Genomic DNA, 18,960 nt, shown 5'->3' with positions numbered 1-18,960 from the left:
ACCAATACTGTACAAGCCTGCTTAAAGTTTTTATTCTTTGGGTCAAAACAGACCTTGAACCCCTTATCTTTAAGTTAAAAACAAGTATGACAACATTCATAAAAGAGAAGCTCTGAAACTGTAGGACAAACGAATACTAAAACTTGTTGAGTGTCAGAACTAAATAATCAGAATATATAAAAGTCGAAACAAAATTGTAAGTAAATTTGTTGAAAAAACTGCCTTATACAGGATAATGTTTAAGGACACACTTACATTTTTAGGACTTGATTATAGAGATGCTTCGCTAAAAGAATCAGTATTCCAAGAATCAGATCAATCGGATTATATTATATTATATCACATAAAATTTTGTTTTTAAAAAGTTAAAAATCATCATGTTTAAAATGGACGTACGGAAATTCTAGTAATGATTATAGTAGAGGTGTTACGCTTTCTAAATCGTACCTAACTACTACAGGAATCACCAAGCAAAGTTTGAAATCGAGAGAACATTTCAAACATTCCTAAATTAACGAAAAAAGCTATTCGTTTCCACCTTAATTGTAGAAAAGCTTCGCTTTAAAAAAACAAGAACAGACAAATAGGTAGAGGGGTGGAAGGGATGTGTTGAAAGATTAAGCAAGATAAATAGAAACACCGTGGGATTTTAATGGAATTTTAATATAAATCTTTTTAATTGTATTACTGTAACTATTTTCTTAAAAACATATTTTGAAAAGGTCGATTGATTAATAATAATAGGTCTAATAATAACGCTTTCTTATTCGTTGGCTAAACATCCTTGATTGGTTGGTTTATTTAGTTGAGTGTCCAAACGTTGATACCAATAATTATAATCTATAGGTCGGGTAATTTTGTGCATCATCATTGGGTTTGGCATTAATTTATCGACCATTGTTTTGTCCCTTTAGGTCCATGTCCTCATTGTTTCCATACTTATTAAATTTAATGCTTTATCTAAAGATAATAATATTAAATGATTGTTCATCTTACAGTTATATTATTTAAAGTAGAGGCGGCACCTCTAGCATCAAGGTGCTTTGTATTCAAAGGGGCAGAAAGAAGGGACCAGAAAACAAGCTTAAAACCATCCAAATCTTAAGTTTGAAAATGAAATAGCGTAGAAACATCATAGACCTTGTGTGAATTAAGCTAACCTTAAAATAAAGAACTCAATCAGTTCCGTAGTTAAATAAATCTAAAGCTTCAGATAAAAAAAACTTACTATTTTATATGATTATAGAAACTCTATGTGTTTTACATAGTGATGGTTATTGGTTAAAAAACGCGCAAGACCGGATATACCATTTTAAAAAAGCATGTATCTTACAGTGCATGCAAAAAAGACTATGTACAAAAGCCTCAAACACTTTGTAAAATTAAAAGACACGTTTTAAAAATTAATAGGGCCTGAATGTGTTAGGAGTTAAGAACCATTTAAAGGAACGTTTCTTATGTTGATTTATCTAAATAAAGCATTTTTTAAAAATGATTTTAAAAAGAAATTAGGGTTCTTTTACAAAAAGTGCTTTTTGAGCGCTGATAAATATTCCCCCCCCCCCCTGCATTTAAAATAAAGGGGGTTGCTTTTCCCTATACCTAACAAAAGTTGGGGGGGGGGGGGGGGCAACCAGGCGTGTTCCTGCGGTGCCTTAACCCTGCAGGGCTACCCAATATATCCTATAAATGTAGGGGATATAGTTTTGAAGAGGAAAGAAAGAAAAATATTTTACTAAATGGTTATTATTGATTTAATCAATTGGGATGAATTTAGTTTGTTGTCCAATATCCAACCCCATTGATAATGGGTATCCAGTCCACCAACCTTGCTAATAAAAATTTTTATAAACCCAAATATGAGAGTTACCATTTAGGCCCTCCTTCTGTCTATCTATTTATCTTATCATAATTGCTCCGGACTAAAAACAACTTTGGTCCTAATTGGCCTTTACACTTTATAAATGTATATAATAATGTTTTAAAATTGCATACTAATTATAGGCTTTTAAATTGTTTTTGTATATTTTAACAGGCTATATACGTTTTTTATTTCATAGGTTTACTAACTCTTATAAATATTTATCTAAACAACTTCTAAACATTTAAATTGCACGTCTTTTGTATAGGTAAGTTAGGAGAATTATCAATGACTTCCTTGTTTATTGACGGAAATTAAGTATTTAGTAAGATATCAGCATATATGTATATTATCTATAGTTTTACATTATTTAATTTATACGTGTGAGGGTGATCATTTTTGCATAGAATCTCGTAATCTATTAGAACTTACTCAAAAACATTTTTTTTCTGCTAGGTTGTTTTTGACATTTTAGTTTATACTTGGAAGCTTTGTTACTTGTGACCCTTATCATCCTTGTTCATATTTTTTGTACATTTTTTCTATTTTGAAAAATGTATAAAATTGAACGGATCAGATTGCAATAATATTGAAGTGGTGAAAATTAATTTATAAAACAAACCACAAAATTTACAAAGATTAAATATAAAAACAAAAATTAACCATAAATGTTCTTGAAAATAATGTATTTTTTTTAATTTAGATTTTACACAAAACTACTGTGTTGCCAATCAAAAAATCCACTACCAAAACCGCCATTTACCAAGATGGTCAAAAAAATTAAAGTCATCAATTTTATTTTGAACAAATGGCTTCTTAGACAGGGATACGATAATATAGGATAAATTAACCTTCTTCCCAATTCTTAAATAAATGGTTTCACCCAAATTACATTTAGACCACAAACTACCTTTACACAAACAAACGTATTTTTTTGCTTATGTTAGATTAGGTTAGGTAAAGGTTAATAGAGACCGCTTAGGGATAGGCTACCGATGGGTAGGAGTACTCGATTTAAGAATTAAGTTTTTTTTTAAAAATAAAAAAAGGGGGGGGTCAATGATCTAGAAATAACTATCAAAAATAGCGAAGCAACAAAAAATTCATTGTTTGTTAAACAACAGATGTTCAGTAGTCATAAAACAAAAAAGATATATCTATAATACAAATTAGAACGATGTCTGTCTGTCTGTCTGTCTGTTTGTCTGTCTGTCTGTTTGTCTGTCTGTTTGTCTGTCTGTTTGTCTGTCTGTTTGTCTGTCTGTTTGTCTGTCTGTTTGTCTGTCTGTTTGTCTGTCTGTTTGTCTGTCTGTTTGTCTGTCTGTTTGTCTGTCTGTTTGTCTGTCTGTTTGTCTGTCTGTTTGTCTGTCTGATTGTCTGTTTGTAGCGAAGGATCTCGCTAACCGCTGAACCGATTGGGTTCTCCTTTACAGGGTAGCTTTTTATAGGTCCCGGGAAGGTTTTTAACTATTTTCTTGGGGGGTGGGACACCCCCAACCCCCCCCAAAAATGAAAAATACCCCCCCCCCCCCCAATTTTTTTTTTCTCTTTAAAACTAAAAGTAAAAAAGTGGGGTTTATAACCCCCAATATTTTTTTAAAATTTTTCTTTTAAATCTAAAATACGAAAAATTGGTTTGAATAAACCTCTTGGGGCAAAGCCCCTAGAGGCTAGGGGCAAAGCCGCTAGTAATAATACAAAGTAGAACGATGTCTGTCTGTTTGTCTGTTTGTTTGCAGCGAAGGATCTCGCTAACCGCTGAACTGATCGGGTTCTCCTTTACAGGGTAGCTTCTCATAGATCCCGGGAAGGTTTATAACTATTTTCTTGGGGGGTGGGACACCCTCAACCCCCCTAAAAAATGAAAAATACCCCCCCCCCCAAAAAAAAAAAAAAAAAATTTTCTTTTTAAAACAAAAATTAAAATAGTGGGGTGGACTACCCCCCCCCCCCAAAAAAAAAAAAAAAAACTAACCTCCTGGGGCCCAAGCCCCTAGAGGCTAGGGGCGAAGCCGCTAGTATAATATAAAGTAACAATATCAAAAAAATCATATTTCCATTAAAGCTTTATAACGGATTGACAGACAAAAAGAATTAAAGAATTTTTTTGGCTACTAAAAATCTGTAACTTTAGACAACTTTATATAAAAAGAAAATAGATAGTCATGTTAACAAAATATATATACAACGCGTGGTGAGAGAATTGCAGGGTTGCAGGGATAAGACAATAGACAATTAATCTTCCCAACAATGTTTATGTGAAACTTAGTATATAAATAAACGAATAAATAAGAAAAAAGTTTAGTGTATTTTTTTCTGAATCTTCCAGGGAAATTGAAATCAGATCAGTTTTAAAGTCATTTCTTAACCTAACTGTAACAGTAAAGTATAATTCTACAAAAAACTAAAATCATACTGTCATTAAATGTATCTTGATATCTCTAGGAAATTTGGGCGAGTGTGATTTTTTTATGTTGTCATTATGGAACCAAACAAATAACAGAAATATCATTCAAATTGCTATCAAATCAAACACCTTATTTATTTGATTATATTAGCCGCACTTCGTATCAGTATGGACGAAAAAAAAAAATTCAGTTTGCTTCACAAGAAGGCATTAACATGTAAAGAGTGGGAAAAAATGATCTTATTTCAAATTAAAGGAGGAATAGAATTAGTACCTTTATTAAACTTTAATTTTGTACATTGATCAATAGATTATTTATAGGAAACTCGTAGTTTATTAAGTTTTAGCAATTCATAATCTATCAATAATCAAGGAAGATAATTTTCTTAGCACGGAGTGACATCCAATCAAACCCTAGTTATAGAGTAAGCTACGCTACTCATGAGGTAAACAGCATCCAAATTCTTAGTTTGAAATCAGTGATGCTTGAAGCAAATGTTATAATTATTTGTAAATTATAGGACTACAAGAAACTTATTTTCTAATCATCAGCTACTAAATGTCAACATAATTATATTGATAAGATGATACAAGGATAATTATGTCCATAAGTAGCTCAGCAATATTAGCTAGAAACATTGATATGAAAGCCTTTTGATTTATCATAAACTAGAGCTTCAACCCTAGCATCTAGGGGATCCCTATTCAAAGGTGTCATTATTAGGGCAGAAAAATAGCCTTAAGCTATCCAAGGGCTAAACTATCAACATTAATATCAAAGTCTTTTAAACGATCATTAAACTCTATCATAAACTAGCGGATAGACTCCTACCATCTAAGGGATATTATAAGCAAAGGTGTCATTAAGTGGGCAGAACAATAACATGTAACCATCCAAAGGCTTAACTATAACTGTAATAGCTTAAAACCATCCAAAAGCTTAACTATAACTGTAATTTTTTTTAAGCTTTAAGCAAGGAAAAACCTTACAACGTCAATAATTCAATTAATATCACTTTCCTAGAAGTATTTTATAACAATTTTAAAAAATTGAAAGACTGGAAGATTATATAGGGTGTGGAGTAGCTTCACTTTTTATCATTATATAAAGAAAATCACTCTTTGTTTAAGAAATCTACGAAAATCATTAAAATCACCACTATAAACAATCAATGAAAAATTAATTGTAGAAATAAAGTAAGTTAAATTTATTAAACAAAAAAACAGCGTAAAACGATAAAGTTCTCCTTTACAGTGAAGCTTCTTATAAGTCCAGAGAAGGGTTGTAGCTATTTTAGAGGAGAGTACCAACATCCTCCCAAAAGTAATCTCCCATAAAAAGATACTTAAACCTAAAATTAAAAGTGGAGGACTTCCGCTCCCACCACCTTTCCATAAGTGCCCCTAGTGGCCTCTAGGTGCGTAGCCGCTAGTATTATAATAAAGTGTATAAAAATGTGTAAAAGCGGAAAAATTGTTGGCTTGATATTATTATGAATATGTCACGTCAAAATATGTCATCCATGTGTTCAGTCAAACTTGCTTTTACACTATTTTTAGCAAATAGGAGTTAGTTCTTTATCGCATCGTATTCTAAACAGCTTTCCGCGGATATAAAAATGTACAATCATGAGAGGATAAAAAAAACTTGTTTAAATCTTATGATTGCACATTTTTATGTTCGTTAAAAACTGGATATAATACGATGCTATACATAACTTTTCAGTAGGGCTGTTAACCGGTTCTTTTCCACCGGATATTAATCGGTTTCGAAGCGCTAATGGAAAAGAATGATTACGTCTAATTATAAAATAAGTACAGCAGCAATTATAAGAAGAGGAAGATGTTAATTTATTATTAAAATATTTTTGCTTTTTATAAAATTTGTTGTTTTACAATAATCCTTTATGTCAAACTATGATTTAATTTTATCAACATATATAAAACATTTTATTAAATGTGAAAAAATTTACTTACTCTTCAAAAACGATACTTAATATGATTTTCTATATTGAAACAGATTTTTTTTAATCAGATTAAAAGAGAAACTAGAAATCATTTTAAACAGTTTGCTTTTGTAGACAATTATTAAAATAGTAAAAAATACAAAAGCTATAAATAACAATTAGCCAAAAGACAGTCAAGTAGCGACTGACCTAATATCCTAAAGTATGTGTGTCTCGTTAGAGAGTTCGTGAACGGCTTAACCGTCAGATGGTTTTGATCCCTCCAACCCAGAAAAAAATTTCACTTTAAAAAAATGGAAATCTATACAAAACAAATATTATTTACCTTTCATAGTTACTGCAAAAAAAAATTTGTTGAAAATTATCTTTTTTTTTAACCTGATGTATTTTATTAATTGCAAAGATAATACCTGTTTTTAAATTTTGTGCAAATTTTGGCAAACCAGAAGAAATTATCAGGGAATTAGGGATGAGACAGTTGATGGTAGATTAATCTTTCCCCCAGAGTAGTGAAGGGTTGCGAATAATTTGTAACGACATTGTATCCTTCCTCCCTGAGAAATCATCCACCATTTATACTTTGCACTGTCTTTAATTTGTAGTACCGCTGCTATTCCATAAACAATGTTTGTCCGTCTGTCCGTCACCATCTAGTAAGTTTTTCATACTATGATGCATGAAGCATATCATAGAATTGGCGGTTAAATCATTTTATGACTGCTTTTTTACCATTGTGATTTTTGGATTTTTCTTTTCTTATGCATATGGAAGTTACGAAATAGGGTTAATCTAATTTGAGGTTGATACCCCCTTTGGAGATATGTTTTGATAAGCTAGGGGCGAAGTCACTAGTGTTATATAAAATAAGTTTTTAATTTCTGTTAGCTGCGCTACATATAAATAAAGTTGTTCTTACTTTCATTAATTTATCTTTTTATTTTTCTTTGGTCTTTTTGTGTTGCATGTTTTTCAAAGATTTTTCTTTTTGTACATCTCAGAGACAGCACATTCATATATATATATTATTATAACTTTTTTTGCTCTCTTTTATCTCTTTATTTGACACTAGGGACAACTTTCCGGGAACTATGAGAAGCTATTCTGTAAAGGAAAATTATATCGATTTCGCGGTTAGCGAGATCCTTCGGTGCACACAAACATCTTTTTCTTTCTCCTTTTCTCTATCTAATCTTATTAATTTTCAATAAGACATATATTTTAGTGTAAAAAAAATACAAAAATTCAATTACATTCTAAAACCACTAAAATTGAATTAAAAAGATAATTATATTTAAATTGGTTGTTCAATATTTATTCATTTTATATTAAGATACTCTATAAGTAATGGTTGATAAGTACGTTATAACTTCCAAATAGGAGAATGCAATATCTAACAAATTTGTCATTTTCAGTGATTTATTAGCAATAACAGCCAAAAACTGTTCAGATAGTATGCGCTGCGCATATTATCATCCTTGTTGAAATTAAATAAAGAAATCATTGATGTACAAAAATTACACACAGAAAGAAATGTATAACTATGTGATTTAAATTGGCATTTTGAAGATTTTGAAAAACCAGGGCTCAGCAGCCGCGCAACAGCAACTTGTAAGCATAAGGAAAATAAACCTTTTACCATTTTAAATATCAGTTGGAAGTATAGACCTATTAATATTATGACAATCAATCTTTTTAAAAAAAAAAGGTTCAAATTTAAGGCTTCGTCGCGGCTGACTTGCAGCTACCGAGGCCTATCTAAAACACATTCTAACTTTATTTTATTTTTTAGCATTGTTTATTTTAAAGTGTGGGGGATGGTTTTAGCACCACCTTTTTTTCAATCCCTAAAGCATTAACACACTCAAGTAAATTACTGTGCACGCCGCTTTATATATTTTTTCAGGTGACAAAAAAGGCAATTATTTGACACCAATTACAAGATCTTTATTATTTTTCTTTATTTTTAGTTGTTTTTAGATTCCCATAATAATTATGTGGTTTCATTATAAGTAAAGTTGTTGTAAATAAAGTAAATATTTTTTAAATGACAACAACACACAAAATTTTTTTTTTAAAGAATCGATAAATTATAGCACCAAATTTTCATGTACTGTACTAAAATAAATACTCGCAGCTAGCTAAAACATTTATACCACCCATCCCCCCCCCTCCCCCTACTAGGCGAACGAACTGACAAATAAATAAGGTCCATGTTAGTAACCTAAATATTGACGACAAATTTTCCCCTGTCAATATATCCATGTATATTATATTCAAATCAATTTTTATGAGCAAAGTTATTCTTTAATTTACATTAGAAATAAGACATTTTTACTTTATTTTAAAAGCTTTGGTTTGAATCATAGAATAAGGAGGAATAGAAGTGAAAACCCTAATAATTTCTGGGAAATTAGAAGAAATCTTTGACTTGCGCAGTAATGATAATAATGCTAAAGTACAAATCACAATGACTAGTTGGACAAAATTAGAAAACTTAAATTTGTATCAAAATCTAATATATATTGTTAAAATTTATTTGATCTTCATGATTTAAATTATATGTAGTGTAACACGTTTGATTTTAAAAAAATTTACATACATTCTCTATAATCAAAGAGTAATACTTTACCCATAAACATAAGTATCTGACTAAGGCTGATACACACCTCTTATTGAAGTGAAGACAGCAATAGCTGCTTGGTCAGTTTAGACAAAGATGAAAAATCACTAAACATCATGTTGTTTTAATTTTGGTAAGTACAATTGACCACATTTGTAATTTTCAAGGGTCAGCTAATTGGGTACAACCCCTTCCTCCCCCCTCCCCCTCTACCACAAGTATGTATGGATGTAGTTGCTATCATGTATAAATCAGCTGTTTAAAAACATACATAAGAGCGCAACCTAGTTTTTTATAATATAAATACCGAGACCAATATTTTTGTAAATTTTCTTACATGATTAGATTTTTTAAGGCTTAAAATGCACATCAAATTCATTTTTAATCTATTGTGAATAAGGAAGAGAAAGGTGGAAGCTTGGCTACAAGGCTTTTAGTAAATTATTGCAAAAGGAATTTATTTTGAATATTTTTTCAGAATAATTACTGAAATCATGTTATTTACTAACAGCCTTATAGCCGTTTTGGTCTTTCAAATGGTCCAATTTTACTTCAGGCTAGCCAGGCAGAATCTTCTACCTGGATTCTATTCTATACTTTATCTTCTTTGGTTTGAATGGACTATTTTTTAATGATCATTTTGTTGTGATAATTACGTGATCACCATTGGCTGCAATATTCCAACAAAACGACTAAATTTCTCTATAAAAGACATTTACTTAATTTAGATTAGGCCTTTTGAAGGATTAGGTCTTATGTAATTTAGGTCTTTTGTAGGATTAGGTCTTTTGTATGGTTAGGCCATTTGTAGAATTAGATATTAATGAATTAGGGTCTTTTGTAATATAGGTATTTTGTATTTAGGACTTTTGTAGCAACGCCTTTTTAAACAGTAATTTATCTGAGGACGGGCCAAATGGAATGACGAAGATTTGCTTATTTGCCTTCTGATTAATATAAACGAGTTACACAGCATTAACAAAATTCAATGATAGCCCTCTAAAGGGTATGTCAATTATCTGCAAAAAAAATCTACAATGGCTTCTCTAGTCGGCTGCCATATTTCTATATATTCCTCAACTCCACAGGTTAGATGTCTCAAGAGGGGGGGTGGGGTAGTTAACATACCTCCTATTTCTTTCCACCTAGAGGTTAGAAGCGCAGTCGCTAATGTGCAATAAATCAATTAAAGCCATTGAACCCGTCGGTTGTATTGTAAAGAAACAGTTAACAATTAGAGAAAAGTCTTTGAAAGAACAAGTATTATGAAAAAAAATGATCAGAGACGACAATTTTCAACTTTCAAATGTAATGATCATACGATCCCCGCATGGGTAGTTTTCTCTAGGAATACAGCCTCATAAGGATAGAGGTTTAAATCAAGAAGCTTTTCTATAATTAGGGTCGGTCTGTCTGTCCTTAAAAAACGGTTAGCTCTTTTCGTTAATTTAGACATGTAAAAATTGTTCTATTATGACAAGAAACAATGTCATAATAGAAGCATCTCTATAATCAGGTCCTAAAAATGTAAGTATGCTCTGTATTTAAGCCCTTTTGCAACAAATTTAAATACAATTTTGTTCAGACTTATAGATTTATATCTTTTTTTAAGTTCAGACACTCTAAGAATGTTAATTATGGATGCTTATCTATTATGGATGTTGTCATTCTTGTTTTATCATTTATTCTTCATAAAGTCTGTCCATTTCCTTGAGTCGGTGTGACATTATGATTTATACTCATGGTCAAGTTTAGATTATTTTATATTAAGACAACAATTTTCTTTCTTTTTATTCTAGAAACAAAGAGGAAAACATCCACAGAGAGCGAAGCTCGAATCCGGACAAGCAAACCTAGACGTACAGACTTTCTGAAAATAATCATAGGTATAATGCTTTACAAAGTGTGCCTAATTAATATAGGAATCATCATAAAAAATTAAAATCTGAAGGAAGTTCTTACATGCCTAATTAAACGATCAGAGCAATACGCAACGGATGGACATGATTTTGATGTGGTAAAGCATCGCTTTAAGAAAGTTACTTATAGTGATGGTCCATTGGCTATGGACTTCTTTACTTAGGAAAATAATGTTTTTTTATTTTTTAATTTTAATTTGCAAGCGGTTGCACCCCTTGCATCAAGGTGATCTTTATTCGAAAGGGGTTGATTTGGGTCTGTCTGTGTGTCCGTCTGTCTTTTGATGAAAATTATATAAAAAAAAAACACGTTAACTAACATAAGATTATTAGTTATTTATGATAATTTAGCATAAAAAACAGGTATATGTACTATTTATAATTTACAAAATAATATTGAATTAAATTCCCATTGAATAATTATATCGTATGATTATTTCAACGCTTCATAATTCAACAATGAATATTTTTGGACATGTACCGGACAAGATTTTAACTATCATATTACTTTTCTCTTTGAAATCTAATAAACTATTTAAATCTTATTATTTTCTTTGTTTTTATTTAATAAAAGACAATAAAAGAAAAGAATAAAATAATAATATTGCACTGAGGGTGGTACTTTTACTATATTTATTACATCTAAAAAAACAGCAATTAATGAAATAATAACCACAGTGCATTGTTTAGAGAAGTGATTAAAACCAGGAATCTCAAGGGATAAGACAATGGATATAAATAGGTGTACATTCCCAAAGATGATACACAAAATTACCCCTTCGGTAGATTTCAAATAGGGGTTAAAACGTTTGGACAACAACCAATCCAAATTCACTAAAAGTTCTCAAAGTTGTCAAGCTAACGAATGAGAAACGTCAATTTTAATCTTTTGGGACTAGTGTAATAAACATCCTATTGTCCTCTCCCTCCCTGGATTAAAACGTGCACACTACGGTTATAGTTCTAGCTTTTAAGCAAGAGAGATAATTATAGAAATCATAAATAATTAGAAAAATTAGAAAAGATTACGCACACTGAGAAAGAGAAAATGCAAGGATCATGGAGTAAAAATGAAGTAGCTGATTTCGTCATATTTTGTCAGTAATTTTTGTCCTATTTCTAGACCCTGCAGGGGATTCTAACACTGCGGGGCAAATTTCCTAATTATAAACATTTACCCAACCTAACCTAAAATAGCCTAACAAAATCTACAGTGAAAATATGACGAAACCCGCGACTTCGTTTTCTTTCCATGATCCAAAAGTAAAAAAGTAATGCTCTACTGATGGGCTGACGAACTTATTAACATATTCAAATATTATAGAGTAGCTTCGCTACTAGATATGAAAGAAGCGATAGTTTTAAGTTCTTTAGTTCATAAATTAAGATATATGTGGTTGTAGAAGCCCAATTCTAAATTGATCGCTAGCAGCATGCAATGTTTTAAACATTATATTACCTTGTACATGCATGTCTTTATTTTTAAAGTTTTAGACAAGGACGTTTAGGTTCCATTGCAACGGAGCTTTTAGACAATCTCAATTTATTTTAGAAACAAGAAAACAATAAGTTGTGACCCACAAAATAATATGATTCAGATTCAGGGATCTAAAGGGGTAAGACAATGGCCGATGAATATATGTACATTATACATCCCCAATGATGATACAATAAATTACCCTTTCTGAAGTTAACAATTAGTCCTATAGACTAAAAAAACAACTATTCAAAATTCAATAAAAGTCCTCAAGGTAGTTAAGCCAACCAATAAGAAAACGGTTTTATAAGACTTTGGGGACTAGTGTAATAAACAGTCCAATGCCTCCTCTCTACCTGATTCAGATTAATCCTATAATGTAAAGTAATAATGTTTTTTGTCTGAAGCTAAATATCTCGGAATTTGCTGGTCCAAATTGGTTTTATTTTTCAAGGAAGCTTTTTTAATATTCCTGTGTGGTTTAAGGCTACTTTACTGACCTCTAGATGCTAGGTTATGCAACTAGTATTTAATTTAAATATGTTTAAAATTTTATTTTAATATATCAATTTCAAATAACATAAACTGTTACTTCTGTTATATATGTTCAGGAAGGGAGGGAACATTGGGCTGTTTATTACACTAGTCCCAAAAGTTTTAAATTAAAGTTTTCCTATTCGGTGGCTTAAAACTTTAGGGATTTAAATTATGATTGGTTTGTTCATTAAGTGGAGTATCCAAATGTTTCAACCACTATTTGTAATCTATGGAAGGGGAAATTTGTGTATCATCATTACGGATGTATGTCGATTTATCGGCTATTGTTTTATCCCTTTAGATCCCTGTATTTGTTCCATATTTTATTTAAATGTATCTATCTAAAGCAACAGAGTTTTGTCGTGAGTGTTCACAATATGAGATCTAGAGGGAAAATACAATGGCCAATAAATTGATGTACATCTTTAATGCTGATACACAAATTTGCCCCTTCTGTGGATAATAATTAGTAGTTGAAATGTTTGGACATTCAACTTGCTGAACAATCGAATCAAAGTTCAATAACAGTCCCAAAAATTGTTATTTCAAGGAATAAGAATATTTATTTCTCGCATCGTATTATAAACAGCTTTCCCCAATTGTACAATTATAAGATTAAAATCAGTTTTTTTAGCCCCGAGTTGCCGAAGGCATGGGCTAAAAAACTGGTTTTAATCTTGTGATTGTACATTTTTATATTTGTAGAAAGCTGGGTATAATACGATGCTAGACATAGTTTTTTCGTATGAATGAGAACCGGTTCCTATCCATCGGATTCAAATGAATACGAGAAAACGTTTTTATGAAACTTTGGATATTAAAGAAATAAACAGCCTAATGTTCCCTTCCCCCCTTGTTAACAATATTATCAAACTTTAATCTTAATGGAGAGAAAAAATTTCTGGAATTTCAACCGTTTTGATAGAAAGCATAATGTTAGTCTGACTGTCTTTTAAGATCTCGCAAAAAGCTGGACTTATGCTAATTACAATTTAAGGCCATCCTCTAAATTTTTTGGGGCATTTTTAATGCTAATATTTATTAAGAGTACAAACTTAACAGTATCCTTTGATAAAAAGTAGCAAGTTATTTGTCTGTAGCTATAGATCTCGAAAACTAGCCTGAATTCTCTTCTGCGTCTTTGGTTGGCTTTAGGCTATTTTCCTGACCACTACCGGCCTGGATGCTAGGGGCGAAGAAATTGAACAAAGAAAGCCTGAGGAAAAAAGACAAAAAAGTATATATAAGTAAATTATATAAAGCGCCGCTAAAATCACATTGCACTTTATTGTAATTCTTTAGTATTTCCTCAAAACAGACTTTTAAAAAAAATAGTAAAAATTATTAGTATCTTTCGTGAAATGAAAGACGTTTTTTCTTTAACCCAACTTTCATTATATGGCTAGGGGATATAATACTGTGCATACATAAATAATTTATCATATCTTTGCCCTTTACAAAATTTCAATGTTATTTTGAAAGAATACCAATTCCATGACTTGATGCTTTATAGATTAATTTTTAGTTGTTCACACTCCCTTCCTCACATTTATACTTCTCCTATAAACCAGGGATATAAGGTATATAATATCAAAACTGATACCATTATCTAATTGTAATTTTCATGGTATATATTAGGGCTCTGCAGCTCCCTGTAAACCTTTCATAAATTTTAAAAATTTGCTGGAAGGATAAATGAAATGTAGTAATGTTATTTTGTTGTCTGAAACTTAAGACTTCATTTTATACTAATCTGGTTGATTTCACCTTTTCAGGAAAGATTCAGATATCGTTTGGTGGTGCGCTAAACAGGGCGATCCAGTTCACCCCGGTTTGCCGCGCCAGTACCACACCACTGGGCGCGTTGGTTCGCCCATTCCATTTTGATTTAAAGATTGAAATCTAATAATATCTAGGTGCATTGAACTGGATCGCCCCGATTTAGCGCACCACTTAACGATTTCAAGATCCAGCTCTGGTTTATGTCACTATGTCTTTTAGGTAACAAACAATATTTTTTTTTCTTCGGAAACAATGTCACTTAATTTTGTTCATCAAAGTTTTTGAAAACCTCCTGTGGCAAAATAATAAAGGTATAACAACAGGAAAAGATTTTTTAATAAAAAAATGCGCAAAAATCATTATAGAAAAGTAACTGGGTGTCTAACTGATTCTGTCTGTCTGTACCGAAGGATCTTGCTAATTGCTTAACTGATATTAATCTTTTTTATAATGTAGCTTCTCATGGGAATTATAATTATTTTTTGGGAGGGTACCCAAACCCTCCGAAGAGAAATAACTAGGATAATTCAGCAAATTCATTTATCGTATGATATTATTTATGAATAGTAATTACTGTTTTGAATTTTCATTTTTGTTCTTAATCGTAATTGCGTCTAAATCTAATAACTTTAATATGTAACTATTTATATATCTAAAGTGTAAAGGTTTTATAGGCGACATATGGCAAATCATAAATACTAACTTATAATCTACAGGAATATAAAGGATACATTTAACTATTATACAGTAAAAATATTTCCAATATGGCTTCGAAACTGATTAATATCTACTGGTTCTAAGCTTTACTAAAAAGTTATGTAAAGCCTCGTATTACAGACAATTTTCCACGAATATTAAAAAAACATAAAATATATAATAGTTTTGATAGACCAGGCCTCAGGTCCATCAGGCCTAACAAAACTGGTTTCAATATTACATTTTAATATCCGCGATAAATAGCTTGTATAATGTTAATGATCAGACATTTATCGCTTCCGAAAAAAAATATTATTCAATTAATTTAGCAACTGTCTTAGTTTACGATGAAAGGATCATTAATAAATTTGTTAAATATCTTATATTGATTGCTAAGTATCTTTTTATTAATTATATCAAAATTTTAATAGCGAATCTACTCTATATAATTATGAATGTATGTGTTTTCATAAGCAACAGTTACTGAGAAACGGTTTCTCTGACGGCATTAATGTTCGATCTAATTTTTAAAAAAAAACTGCAGTGTTTATCGGAAGCTGTGCCTATAAAAATGACGTCATACAATACAAGGACCAATGAATGATAGGCCAATACACAAACTATATTACCAATGGCAGGTCAGTATACATTTTAATTGACTAATGGTAGGCCAATATGGCGTCATTTTATAGGCACTATAAAAGCTTCTATTTATCGCGACTGCCTAGCTTTTTATGATAAATTAATTATTTTTAAAGAATAGATAGTAGTATAATTTAATTGTTATTTTCTTGATGAATTTTTTTTTCATTGTTTAAAATTAAATTATTTGTTGAGGTTAGAGTTGTAATTGTTTGGATGACTATTGACTTATTATTTTCATGACATTATTATTATTCATAATTTTGTCTAATTGTCCTATTTTTAAAAGCGAAGCTTTTCTATAATTATTAAAAGCGAAGCTTTTCTATAATTAGGGTCGGTCCATCCGTAACGGATAGCTTTTTTCGTTAATTTAGGCATGTTAGAATTGTCCTATCGATTTCAAACTTTGCATGGTGATTCCTGTAGTAGTTAGGTACGATTTAGAAAGCGTAGCAACTCTATAATCATAACCAGAATGTCCGTACGTCCATTTAAACATGTTGATTTTTTACTTTTTTAACAACAAATTTTTATGTGATCAAATCATCCGATTGATCTGATTTTGGTATACTGATTCACAGGACAACAAAGTACAATATTATTAGCAAAGCAACTCTATAATCAAGTCCTAATAGTGTAAGTATGTCCATAAACATTATCCTTTTTCAAGAAGTTTTTCAACAAATTTACTTACAATGTTGCTGCATTTATATTCTGATTTTTCAGTTTTAACACTATTCAAGTGTTAATATCCGTTTGTCCTACCGTTTCAGGGCTTCGCTTTTATGGATGTTGTCATTTTAAAATAACGATGGGGGGTAGTTTCACGTTTGTTTGTTTTTACTTTAGGTTAGGATGTGCATTGATTGGGTACTGGGTAAACCTGCAGGTTTATGTACCGCAGATACAGACCTCCCAAAGTTAGAGAACCCCGCTGGGATTAGTCATAGGTAAAAATCCTAACTCTTGTTATTTTATTTATTTTTTTAAAGAAGGGGGGGATGGTTTCAGTCCTTGATAGGCACTTTATAGATAGCATCAAATTGAATGAACTATTTATTTGACAAAAATGTTATTAACTTTTTATTGCTGTTTTAATAGTTTTTTTTTTGTGAAATAAAGTTTTTTTCTATACATTAAATCTATCATACTTACTGTGACCCTATGGCATCTAAAAATCACTTAATAAAATGTATAAAAAACACACACCTAAGAGGAAAAGGGTGAGAGGGTAGAAATCACTCTGAATTTCGAACAGAAACTGAGGGAAAAGCCTCGCGCCACCAATATAAATAACTTCATTTTCGCGCCATGCATCTAGGAGGAGGGGGAGAGAAGGGGAAGGTTGGAGATAAAAATGGCGGAGAATAGAATTATTATGTCAAAATGGTAGGGGGAAAGTGTTCATGCAAAAGATTTAATAAATAACAGCAAAATAAATGTAAAACATATGTAAATAAGTGGCGCAGCAATAGTAAGCAACATTTTTCAATTATTAATACTATAAAATAGTATAAGAAATGAGAGAAATCTATATTTAAGAAATATTAACAAAGCATACGATTAATTTTTGATTTTTAAGTCAGCCGTCGGACGGACGTTATAGCACAACCTGCCCCAACAAAACTGAGAGTTACAATTTTAATGATTCTATGATATAGAGGTCATAGCTGACATATTTTTGATATTTCTATGTATGATATAATTCGACTAAGATTTACGTCGACATTATTTAAACAGCAAATTTGACTGAAATGAAAGATATAAAAATAATCTGTGTTTAATTTTGAAACATAGGAGTTCACATTTCACGATTTTTAAAATGAACACGGGTAGAGAAAACTATTATGATATAAATTTTTTGAGAAGATTCAAAGACCTTCATGGTCTAGTCTATAAACTATTTGTACGTCTTTTCGTCCATAGTACTCTTGTAGATGGGAATTCTTTGAATGAAATTTAGCTTTTTGTAACGCTTATAAAAATGACGTCATACTAGCCTACCATTGGTCAATTAGAATGTATACTGACCTGCCATTGGTAATTTAGTCTGTATATTTCCGTTAATCTATGTTGTAATGAAGATATGTATTTAAATAGATATAGAATATACGTGCCTATTATCACAAGAAAACTTGCAATAAAGGTTTGTAACATGGAACTTGTTAATTGGTCAGTTCGTTCATCCAGAAGGAGGTGAGGGGTTGGGTTAATGGTATTTTAGTTTCAATTTATTTTAATATATATTTAAAATCTGGTATAACATCCAAGTAATTATATATCCATTAGTATTTATACCAAACCTACATAAATATAAAAATTATAGTTTTATTTTCATACTTTTAAAAGGCATCGGACGATAAATTACTAATTTCTTTGTATTTATTATGCCTTTGGTAGCTTTTAATTATTTGGGGGAATAAAGGATTGTAGATTTCTGAAAAAAATATTCTCTTCTACTTTATTTTATAGAATAATTGTCCGTCCTACTTTTAATGATAAGACATCGATTTACATCAGTTTTTTTGGCCCCGTTTCTAACAGTTTTAAGCTAGGCACCGTATGGGTCTTTTTAGGGTATTAAAGCACTTTGTTACCGAACATTTTATAAGAAAAGTTTATTGTAGTGTAATTGTATCAGTGATTGAAAAATTTTAAATGGTTTGATTGTCATTTTTGTCTACAAATCTCTTAGTCTGTCCGTCAGCCTGTCAGTCAGGCCGTAGCGATATGTCCATTTCTTAGCTGATATTAAAGATAGACAGCTGAAACATCACTAATGACTCCTATGACATATGAGCATTTTTTTTTATCGTCTGTCTGTTAGTCATACTTTAAAAGACATAAACCTTTCTTTTAAAGATTTCATAATTTTGGCATATTTTTCTCTTCTTTGTTATGACAACTGAACATCTGCTCTTTAACTCAGTTTGTTCGTTTATCCATTCCAAGATTTTTGTGATTTGTTACTAATGGATGTTGTTATCCTTGGTTTATTGGCCATTTTAAGTAGGCCAAGAACTCTTCAAATTTGTCCGTACCTTTATCC

At 30.9% G+C, this 18,960-nt stretch overlaps 1 protein-coding gene across 1 annotated transcript in view; it reads right to left on the bottom strand.

The window, feature by feature from the left end:
* Positions 1–17,166, bottom strand: part of LOC145324291 (uncharacterized) — a 31,813-nt gene extending 14,647 nt beyond the window's left edge. The window contains exon 1 of the mRNA XM_080166908.1: positions 17,121–17,166. The gene's annotated coding sequence lies outside the window, so the exon portion shown is untranslated. The remainder of the gene's footprint in view (positions 1–17,120) is intronic.
* Positions 17,167–18,960: the final 1,794 nt, after the last annotated feature.

This window comes from Acartia tonsa, chromosome 7 (assembly GCF_053477335.1).
Source record: "Acartia tonsa isolate MP-2025a chromosome 7, ASM5347733v1, whole genome shotgun sequence".
NCBI lineage: Eukaryota > Metazoa > Arthropoda > Copepoda > Calanoida > Acartiidae > Acartia > Acartia tonsa.
The sequence above is the reverse complement of the archived record's forward strand: the minus strand, read 5'-3'. Positions and strand labels throughout refer to the sequence as shown.